This window comes from Poeciliopsis prolifica, unplaced genomic scaffold (genome assembly GCF_027474105.1).
Source record: "Poeciliopsis prolifica strain line A6 unplaced genomic scaffold, Auburn_PproV2 SCAFFOLD050, whole genome shotgun sequence".
Lineage (NCBI taxonomy): Eukaryota > Metazoa > Chordata > Actinopteri > Cyprinodontiformes > Poeciliidae > Poeciliopsis > Poeciliopsis prolifica.
In genome coordinates this window covers 2,859,575-2,869,516 of record NW_026562425.1, presented here as the reverse complement: position 1 = coordinate 2,869,516, position 9,942 = coordinate 2,859,575, and the positions used below count along the sequence as shown (strand labels likewise).

Here is a 9,942-nt window from a genome sequence, read left to right as displayed (position 1 = left end):
GTGTTGTTAGAGTCTATGCAGTCATGGAGAAGAAACTGTTGACAGTCAGTAACAACCAAAAGTTCAGTATTAAAGAAGCTGGTTAATCAGCACTAAATCCAGTCATTAATTTCAATATAACCACACATGTCCATATAAAAACTCTTTTACTTATTACTTATAATTTTCAAAAATTATTCATGTTTTTGATTGTATTACTAAAATAAATAAGCGTTTTATAACTTTTTGTTCAATGGAAAACTGAAAACAGTTTTTAAGTAAAATACAAGCAAATGTAATCTGTTCATATTTGCACTGGCGATAATCTAACTTAAGAGGAGGCATCCAGGTTCCTGAGGAGAAGTCTGGTTAACAGAACAGCTGCAGGAAATCGTTTGTTAAAATTAGTTCTAACTCTGCACAGCTGTAGTATGTTAGCAGGCTTAATTATAAGACGTCTCCCATCAATTACGCCAAATAAAAAAAAAAATAACTCTTACAAAAAAACTAAACAAACATGCAGTTAATTACGAATATTCTGTATGTGACAGAATTGTTCAGATCAAGAGGGAATGAAGCCGATGGGACAATTCAACAACTAGAAATTTCTTCTGTCTTTTTTCTCTCACACTTAAACGTTTCAGATCCACAAACTAATTCAACAAACAATGCAATTTTTAAGATGATTAATTTTACTATGAAACTATTCAAACTCACTTGACCATATGTCAGATATTTTTTATGATATTCTGTCTTGTCCTGCAGATTTTAGAAAGGTCAATGATTCAACAGTCTCTGTTGCTGTACCTCATTTAGTTTTTTCCAACATGTCAAACTGTTCACAGCTGACTGATGAACTGAAAATGTTCTTTAAGTTGATAAGTAACTTAAAACAGCCCTCAATGTAATGTTGCATAATATATAGGAACTCCGGAGTGTCGCTAATGGTATATCCGTGCCCTTATTTGCTTTGCACCATCTTGCCTACTTACTGGATCTCCCTCCTAGTTCTCTTCGCTGACTCCATAGTGATGCAACATAAGCATAATGCTAATTTCAATAACTTTTTCTGAAACTTCTGTTGAGCTTCTTAGAAATATCATGGATATTTTGCAGAATTGGTCTCTTTGTCTGTATGTCATTATCAAGAAGTCCAGCTCTATTTCCCGTTGTTGTCATCTATCAGTTCATAACCATATCCATATTTGAATGGCGATTTTGGAACCTTTTTGCAATTATGAATTTTTACAATCATAGAAAAAAATTATAAAATACTTTGTCATATAAAAAAAAGTATTCTATTTAAATTTTTTTGTAGCACCCTGACTGGTCAGATTATGACAATTTGAGTATCTCTGATTAGAAGAGTGCTGTTATTCACGGGGGTTGCAGAACCCAGCTGCCAGTAAATGGTCAGAACTCCTGAATAAGAAAGCCAAAGATTATCCATATTAAAAGTTCAAACAACAAATACATCTTAAAATGCATTAATATGAACAGCTGAAGCAGTCTTTGCATTATTGTTTGTGTTTACTCCCCGTAATTTTTGATATCAATGTTTGTGTGATGATATAAAACATTTACAAGTGACAAAATACAACACCAAAAGAAATCTGTAAAGAGGCAAATATTTTTGACAGCAGTGGACAGTGCAGAAATACACAAAGACATAATTAAAAATAAACAATGATTCATCACCAAGGAATTGGCAAGAGGAGAAAATGGAAACATTAATGACTGAAGAAAAAAGGGATACAATGGCCATTTTACACTGGCATCATTCCTGTGATGTTTGTGATTACTTACTCATTTGTATAAAGGCTTAAAAAACATGATATCACAAAAGAGTCGACAAGCTGCTGAAAACATCTAATCTTCATTACGCTGCAATACAACCTGATTTCTGCATTGTACAAGATGGAAGTGCAGCAAGAGTGAGCGATTACTATCACAACTATTGAGGAAACAGACAAAGGAAAAAATCTATTCCATTTCTCTATTTAAAGTTTAAACTATATTCAGTATTTGGTTTGGGGAAAAAGTTGTGAATAATAGACTTGACATTTCTTATGTTCCATCACTGCTTGCTGCTTTTGTGAATCTGACACAACCCAAAAGAGTGTCCCTCTGCGTGCGTAGCCCCGTAACACGACAGGCTTTCTTTTTCTGTTGAGACGCCCACAATGAGAGCCGGACAAACGAACTCATCCAATCGATCTGATGCTGCGCCGTCCTCATGGGACTGAATTTAGCGGTGCGGTGGCATGTTGTTCACAAGTATGTAGGAAGCAGACGACCTTTCTGTATTTTCAGATTTATATTCTGGTGTTCGATTTACTTAGAAAATTGTCTTGAGAGTAAAGAAGAATTTCTTGTGGATGAAAAAGTTTTTTTTTTTCTTATTATAAAATTCTTAAACAAAGAATATCGAGCTGTGGCTGTTTGCGCTTGTTGCCGAAGGCCATGCGCAGCCCCCCTCGCCAACATCTCTGCTGTTTTCTCAGAAAATCTTCTTGTGCTTTCTTTTTTATTTCCTTTGTGTGTGACCGGGAGACATCCTGCAGCACCTGCGCTTGATAAAGTTGGAATAACAGCAGCAGCTGGTTGGCTCATATAGACATGCTTGATAGGCGATAACATCTTTCTCCCTTTCTCTCAGTGTGCTGCCCATGGGTCGGCCTCCCCCTGGTTTCTTTCCTTCCTAAACCGAATCACCCTCCTGGGGGACAGAGTCAGGCAGCCTGTTGCTGGGAAACCAAACAGGATTGTGGGTCAGTGAAATTATCAGCTGAATATCAAAAGCTCCTCCTCTGTCTTTGGAGCAAATAATTTCAAGTCCCGATGTACACATGGGTTTTCTTTTTTTTTCTTTTTATCTGAAAACTATTTTTCAGCTGAAAACCCCCCCAAACATTTTCTATTATATTTATGATAAAAAAACTAAAAGTTATTGAGTAAATTAAGAATGAAGGAACACCATGAACACAGAAATGTCTTGAAAAAGAAGAGCGTCATAGAAAACATGTACATTGTATGTGTTGATGGATACATTTCGAGGATTAGTTTGCTCCGTATTGCTTAGCTCATGAAAACGCATAGTTCAATTTTGTGAAAAATCATGGTAACCACTGGTCCCGGTACAGCAGTCCAGAAGACATTCACTGATACTCTTCACAAGGACAGTGGGACACAAGTGGACATTGCTTCACTGGATTTTCACAGAAAGCTGCAATCAAGTGTATTAAAGGAAAGGCGAGTGGAAGGAAAAAGTTTTGCTGATAATTTTTTTTTATCTTAAAAGTCACTAAATTTAGCAAGAATGTTACTAAATTTGGGAGACCGTTTTTAAATGTGCATGAGTAGATGAGAGTCGGGCGTCTCTTATGCACAGTGGAAAGTGGTTGATTTTCAGACCTCTGCAAAGGAGATAAGATCGGTTTCTCATGTAAGTATCACACAATCTCCCAAAATTAAGGAAATTGGGTCTGATTTATTAGTGCACTCCTAAGTACAGATAAGCCGTTCCTTTTCCTAAGCTTCTCCTTCATAGAGATAACATCAAAAAGGTCTGACTTAACCTGGTCATTACACTCAATTTTTATCTTCTTCCGTGCTCCTCCTGGGATTTTTCAAATTCAGATTCATTTGGTTCAATTTCAACCGACCCATCAGCAAACAGAAAGAAGTTGTTAAAGACTGATGTCGATTTTCTGTGCTGGTTTAGAATTGTTGTCTGCCCATAGGACTGTAGATCATGTGCTAACTTTTCACGCGTTTATTCAAAATCCCTTTTGATGGACTTAGGAAATACTTTGATATTCTAAAAAACAAAATTTTGCGTTTTATTATTTGAAAAATATATCATCAGAATTATATGTCTACCATTTTATTTGTAACGAATCTCTACAGCATGTATCACTTTCTTTGATTAAATTAAAAAAAGAACATCTCACATGTCTCCTAATTTACTGAGATTGACCTGCATGTTTTAACCAACAAAAAGAAAATAATCTGTGGTCTTTCTGACTCTAAAATTAGAATAATTATGTGTTTCATTTAAGCTTACAAACATCAGCGCAGCAGCAGTGAACCAGTTTCCAATCAGCACTATTCAGCTGAGATTTGAGGCAACCTTGGCAGGGATCCATGTGCAAGCTGGTTAACACATGTTGCACTATTTCAGAGAGGGAAATCAAAAATTTATACTGTAAATTTATAAATTTGGATAACACATCCTTCTGTGTCAGTGAGTATTTTAATTCTAGCTGTGCCTAAAGGTATCAATTATTGACGATCCGTCTTTTGTGGATGGGTCATGATCACATGAAGGAATGCCAGCTATTATAGGCCTGAACTGGAAATGACTGACAAAACAGAAGTGGATGTGCATTTCACAGCTCTCAACTCGCTGGGGTAAAAAACTAAATGAAACAAAACAAAATAGATTTAGGCCATGATCTGTATCTATATTCAAGCAATGCTCTGAAAATTCAGTTGATTATTTCATACAAATTCTTGGTTTTTTTTCTCTCTCTCTCAAAACTTAACTAGATTGAGTCCAGCCTCGGTTAAGCACTTCCTTTGGAAGGAACTTTTGGCCAGCTCAGCATATACAGAATCGATACCAAAGTTAATAAAGAGAGTCAGTAAAATCTTCTTAGTCCCTATAAATATACAGTTTCTTGTGGGATTTCACCGTTCTCTCTTTCTTGAATTAAAAAATACGGCCTGGAGAAGTTTAGAAAGTCAGCACGAGCACATAAATGTTATTTAATCACAACCCATTTTTACTGTTTACTCACAAAACCAATTAGGACAATTTAAAGTGGCAAAGTTAAGGCTGTAAAACAGTCAACAGTGTTAAAACTCCCAGAGTCTCATAATGAGTACAGAGGATGTACCATTAGTGTCCATAATGGTTGCTGTATCCTTTACTGGTAATAAAAAGCAGAATCATTTAAGACGTCCCTAGTGCTATCTGGCTCATTGGTACAGTTTAGACAAAGTCGGTCTTCATGAAAACACAGAAATGAACTAAACATAGTGGAAAACAGATGCTTGATAAAAACTATTTTGTCGTTTCAATAGGTTAATAGCTCAATTTGAGTTAAATAGAGGCACAAATGAGGATGCAATTAAAGAAAACATCTCAAACACATAGCTGCCTTGTGTGACAACATGAGATAATCAAAGGGAATCAGCCAAGATATCTAAAAGAGAAATGTAGAGAATTGTTACTGTTTCAACAATTTTCAGATGGCTGGAGCTGCTAAGTTAATCCCTTCAGACAGTTAAATGCAAGCTCTAACAGCATGGGCATGTCCAGCCGTCACAACGTTCAGGAGACAGACTCTGTTTGACGAAAACGCACAAAAACAGAACACCTTAAGAAGAAGCTGGTTGATACTGAGAGGAGGGAAGCTTCCAAGCATAAGAATCTTATGCAAATTGTGAAGATTGAGAGTATAACGTGTAGATGTTTCACTGTTGTTTCACTTTGCACACTAGATGGTACAGTGAGGAAAGAACATTAGAGGAAAGAACGCAGGCTCACTAGGATGGGGTTAGTCCTGTGACCAGCAGGTTGCTGCTTTCAACCACCACCTGGGTCAGACACTTAACCCACATGGCTTACTGGTCAGATGGCAGCTGTAGAAACAATGTAGCTCACCACCATCTGTGTGTGAATGTGTGTATGAATGGGTCAACGACTGATTGTAGTGTAAAGTGCTTTCGAGCCCTCAGACTTGATAAAGTGCTACACAAGTGCAAGCCATTTACCATTATGTGATCATTTAAGTATAATTTGAAATAATTTCCATAATAGAGCATTCTACGAAAGTAGGCCCATTTGAACTGATTCTAAATGGTCAACTGATATTTCCAGATGCATATGAACATACTATAAGTTTAGAAAAGGTGCTTGAGCAAGGAAAATAGTTCTCGTCTGATATTTCACCCTGAATTTCTTCTCTCTACACACATCAAGACATTAGGACTGATTTATTGGATAATTTCCCCAAAGATTCTGAGTTATATAAATTTTGTTGTTTAAAATTTGCATATTTGGGCAAAATACTGTGGATTGAGCTCACTGGTTTGAAAGGTCCAAAAACTTAAGCAAATCACCTGCTGATCTGCTACAGGATTTTAATTGGGGGTCCTGTAATAGTGATCCAATTCAAAGTCTAGTGTAAACAGCCTGAAACATGTTGGTCATATTCTCTTTGAACAGAAGTGGTCCAGTGCCACAACCTTCAGCATTCATGTGCTGGAAATCACTTTCCATCACAAGCTCCACTTTGCTCCCTTTCAAATAAAGCCTCAGTCAGGCACATTTGGGTCAGCCGTTTAAGTGCACCCCCTCTGTGAATGAGCTTATTAACAAAGCGTCTGTTTGTTCCAGCACTGCATCCAGGGAAGCATTAAGTGCAACTTCTTACCAAACCCCCCTTCCAAAAAATCTCCCAAGGCCGTTTGAATGCTTTAGTATGCAGGACAGTTACAACACAAGGATAATGACGTTAGTTTGAGCACTAACTGCAGTTTTGATGCTTTTCTTCCAGCTTGAAGTTCACAGTCCAGAAGACTAATGGGATTCACTGAAGATTTTTTTGTAATTCTGACCAAACCACAATCCTCATACTAAACTTCTACCCGTTAATGTTTGACTGCACAGCTCATTGTGTGTGTGCTTTTATGCTGGTTGGCTGCACGGACATGTGCAAAAGCAGCAAAGGAGAGCGAGCAAAAGAGAAAATGTGCTAATATTTGTCTGAGTCGATGACTGAGTCACCAGAGTTTGTAAAAGCCTCACAGCTAAAGTGAGGGAGGCTTTGCTTGTGTGTGTTTGGTATGTACAGTATGTGGAGATGAGGGTATGGTTGTGGCCTGTGTGTTATGTGTGCTTGTGTGTGCGTTTGTGTATTAGAAGGGTGAGAGAGGGCCACTGCTCGGTGAAGCTGAAAGAGGAGAGATGACATGCTGTCAGTCTGAGTTGACGGTCACCGCTCAGTGCCTTAGCGCCTCCTGACATTTTCTATTCAGACGAGGCAGCGCGCCTGCAGCCTGCCGAGGGATCCCGCCTTTTTAATTGAGCCTTTACCCAAGATTCATTTCAGCCAGCACCTTTCGGCCTCACTGGGAGCAGATAAAACCATGAGAGTGACAAAACTGGGACTCATTTTGCTCGGGCTGGAACCCAGGCCTATATAAATATGTTAACCTTTGTAGACATTATCCCAGTTTCCCAGGCGCTGAAATGTCACTAATCTAAACCTTCAGTAGATGAAAGTCATATTATATTCCGAGCTTCCCATATTAACATCTCTATTAGTCGATATGATACATGGATCCCATGAGTGAGAAGATGTTCTTGATAAAACACAAATTAAAGCAGGATCCAATGGCATTATGCAAGGCAGCTGAGTGCAGAGAACAGTCATGCTGCAGAGTTGAAGCAAGAAGCTGATGAACAAAAAAACCTTATCCACAGTAATCAACTTGGTTATTTCCAGCATATTAGGACAATTTGTGAAACAATTTAATTTGATGCTAAGTACACTAAAAACAGATTCAATTACTTTTCAGGTGTTATATAAATATAAGCACTGCCATATATTACTTATTAAAGCAGGATCAATTCAATTTGATTCAGAAGATCGAGAAGGAAAACTAAACATAAAAGAAAGTTCTTCATTTATTAAAAATCTCAGTTTCAGGGCCCCAGGATATTTGCAAATCGTGTGACAATATTAGTAAATTCATGTATGCAGATGTTCTTTTTTTACTCTCTCGTCTGAGCTTTCATCACTCTGTAACCTTTAGCATTTTGTGTTATGCCATTTGTGTGCGGTGTGAACATTTGCAGCTCGACCCGACTAAATAATACATTACCATATAAAAAGCAGTTTCATAGCACACTGATAAAATGACGATATAGTCACAAAATGTTGCACAGCCTTACACAGTTTTATTTAGAGGTTGTCAGAAAGCAACAACTCATATTTCACTAAATTTTAGAAAAACTGGAGACCCAAAAGCAACATTATTTTAAAAAACTCTACCCACTAATCCTGCAAGGCACTGCATGTCCTCTGCTGCAAAATCCTACACTACCACATCTTTTATTATATTTCTGTGGGATTTTTAAAATAGTAATACATCATTGTGAAGTGGAAGGATAATGATTCAAACTATTTAAAAAATAAACTAAAAAGAGCACATTTGTACCACTTATTTTAATATCGCTAATTAAAACTACAATTATTTGTGATCAGAAGTCATCTAAAGCTAAGGGTCATGTGTCTGACCAGGTGGTCCTGTTCAAAATGAACTCCTGTCATCTACAGAAATACTCTCGTTGCATCAGAGATGATGAAGAAGCAGAGAAAAGACAGGTCATGACAACCAAGGAACAGAGTTAAATTCTAAAATCACATCCTAAGCTTTGAAAATCTCACAAAACTCTGTTCAAATCCATCACAAAAAAAGTACACAACTGCAAATTCAAGACATTTCTATGAACCTAATCTGACAGGCAGGTTAAGAAGAGCATTTATCAAAGAAGGAGGCAAGATGTGAATGGGAACGCTGGATGAGCTGCAGAGATCTACTGCTCAGGTGGGAGAATTTGTGGATTGAACAGCTATTATTGAGGAGCACTGCAAGGAAGTTACAACCAGTGATTGCTCTCGTAAGGTAATAATATTTACTGAGTCAAACAATGTTTGTTTAGCTTAGATGTTTTAAAAAAAATAGGAATATGCTCAGCTTCCAAACTCCAAATTCTTTCATTTGAAGTTGGTGAGTTTATTGCAACTCATCAAGAACAAGTCTTGTCAAGTCAGAGTCCACTTCTGAAGGTTTTCCGATAAAAGCCTGTAAATTTGAAACAGCCTGTGAGTAGAATGGTTGGATGAGTGCTTCTTCTCTGTCTTACGTAAGCTTTCTTCAGCATGAGAACTGGATCTCTATGTGACTTAATCTCTAAAGCCTGCTCTGACAGCTGAAACGAGAAACCAGAGAGAGCACTTGCAGGCTTCATTAGCGCCAGCTGGATAGGAAGGGTCTCACCTGCTGTGACAGATCTGCTCAGTCCTCTCGGAGTAAACAATGTGCTTCATTATTCTCCTCCTGCAGAGGCTGCGTTTGTCCAGTGTGACGACTGCCTGCTGGAAAATAATACACATTCAGTGCTGCATGAACTTCAGTCAGTTGGATGTGGACTCACAGAAGTGCTGCGAAAGGAGATCAAAGAAGGCGACAAAAACACTAATTAACTCCTATCTCGATTTGCTTGTTTTTATTTGAAACTGCAAAGTAGTCTTGGTTTGGAGTGTATCAATCTGTTTTAAGATGTTTAAAGTTAAAAAGTGATAAAACTTAATTACCAGGTGTTAAGAGCTGGAGCATTTAAAACACAAAGTGCTTTTTTCCCCCCTCTTCAGGTTAGACTAATAAAAAAAAAGTCTGCTAAGGCCGTATAAACCAACATTTAATTCAACTTAAAATAAGTGAGATTCAGTTCAACTGCGCTCGAGTTATTTTGTGTGATGGACAGATGGTTTGAAAACAAACACTTGTATTCTTTTAAACAGAAACTGGTGTTGCCAGTTGACAGGCAGATTTTTTAAAAACCTATTTATGAGATACGTAAGCCAACTACTGAAAAGGACTACAAAATAATATTCTATACAGTACACGGATAGGAGAAGTGTCCCTGGTGACGGGCATCTCGTCTCTGCATCTCAGTGTGTGTTTTGACTCCCTGCCTCTTAATAAGCAAAGTGTACTAAAGGCACAGCTGGTTGTTCTGTTAGCCCTGTTGTCAAGGCCTGCCTTATTAATCTTAAATTCAATACAGTGGCCATGATATAAAACACAGAGCTACTTAAACATTCAGTACCTGGGAAATGCACTATCCTCTATTTATTGATTTATTGAGACCAGTGGTGGTCATGG

General features: G+C 37.6%; 1 long non-coding RNA gene across 3 annotated transcripts; it reads right to left on the bottom strand.

The window, feature by feature from the left end:
• Positions 1 to 2,432: 2,432 nt before the first annotated feature.
• LOC129378050 (uncharacterized) lies at positions 2,433 to 9,515 on the bottom strand. 3 transcript variants are annotated; one of them, XR_008608021.1, is made up of 3 exons: positions 9,372 to 9,515; positions 9,055 to 9,218; positions 2,433 to 2,726 (listed from the first exon to the last, which is right to left on the bottom strand). It is a non-coding gene; the product is annotated as an uncharacterized LOC129378050 (long non-coding RNA). The 3 variants fall into 3 exon arrangements; XR_008608019.1 differs by having other exon boundaries at positions 9,055 to 9,152; XR_008608020.1 differs by lacking the exon at positions 2,433 to 2,726 and adding an exon at positions 8,786 to 8,859 and having other exon boundaries at positions 9,055 to 9,152.
• Positions 9,516 to 9,942: the final 427 nt, after the last annotated feature.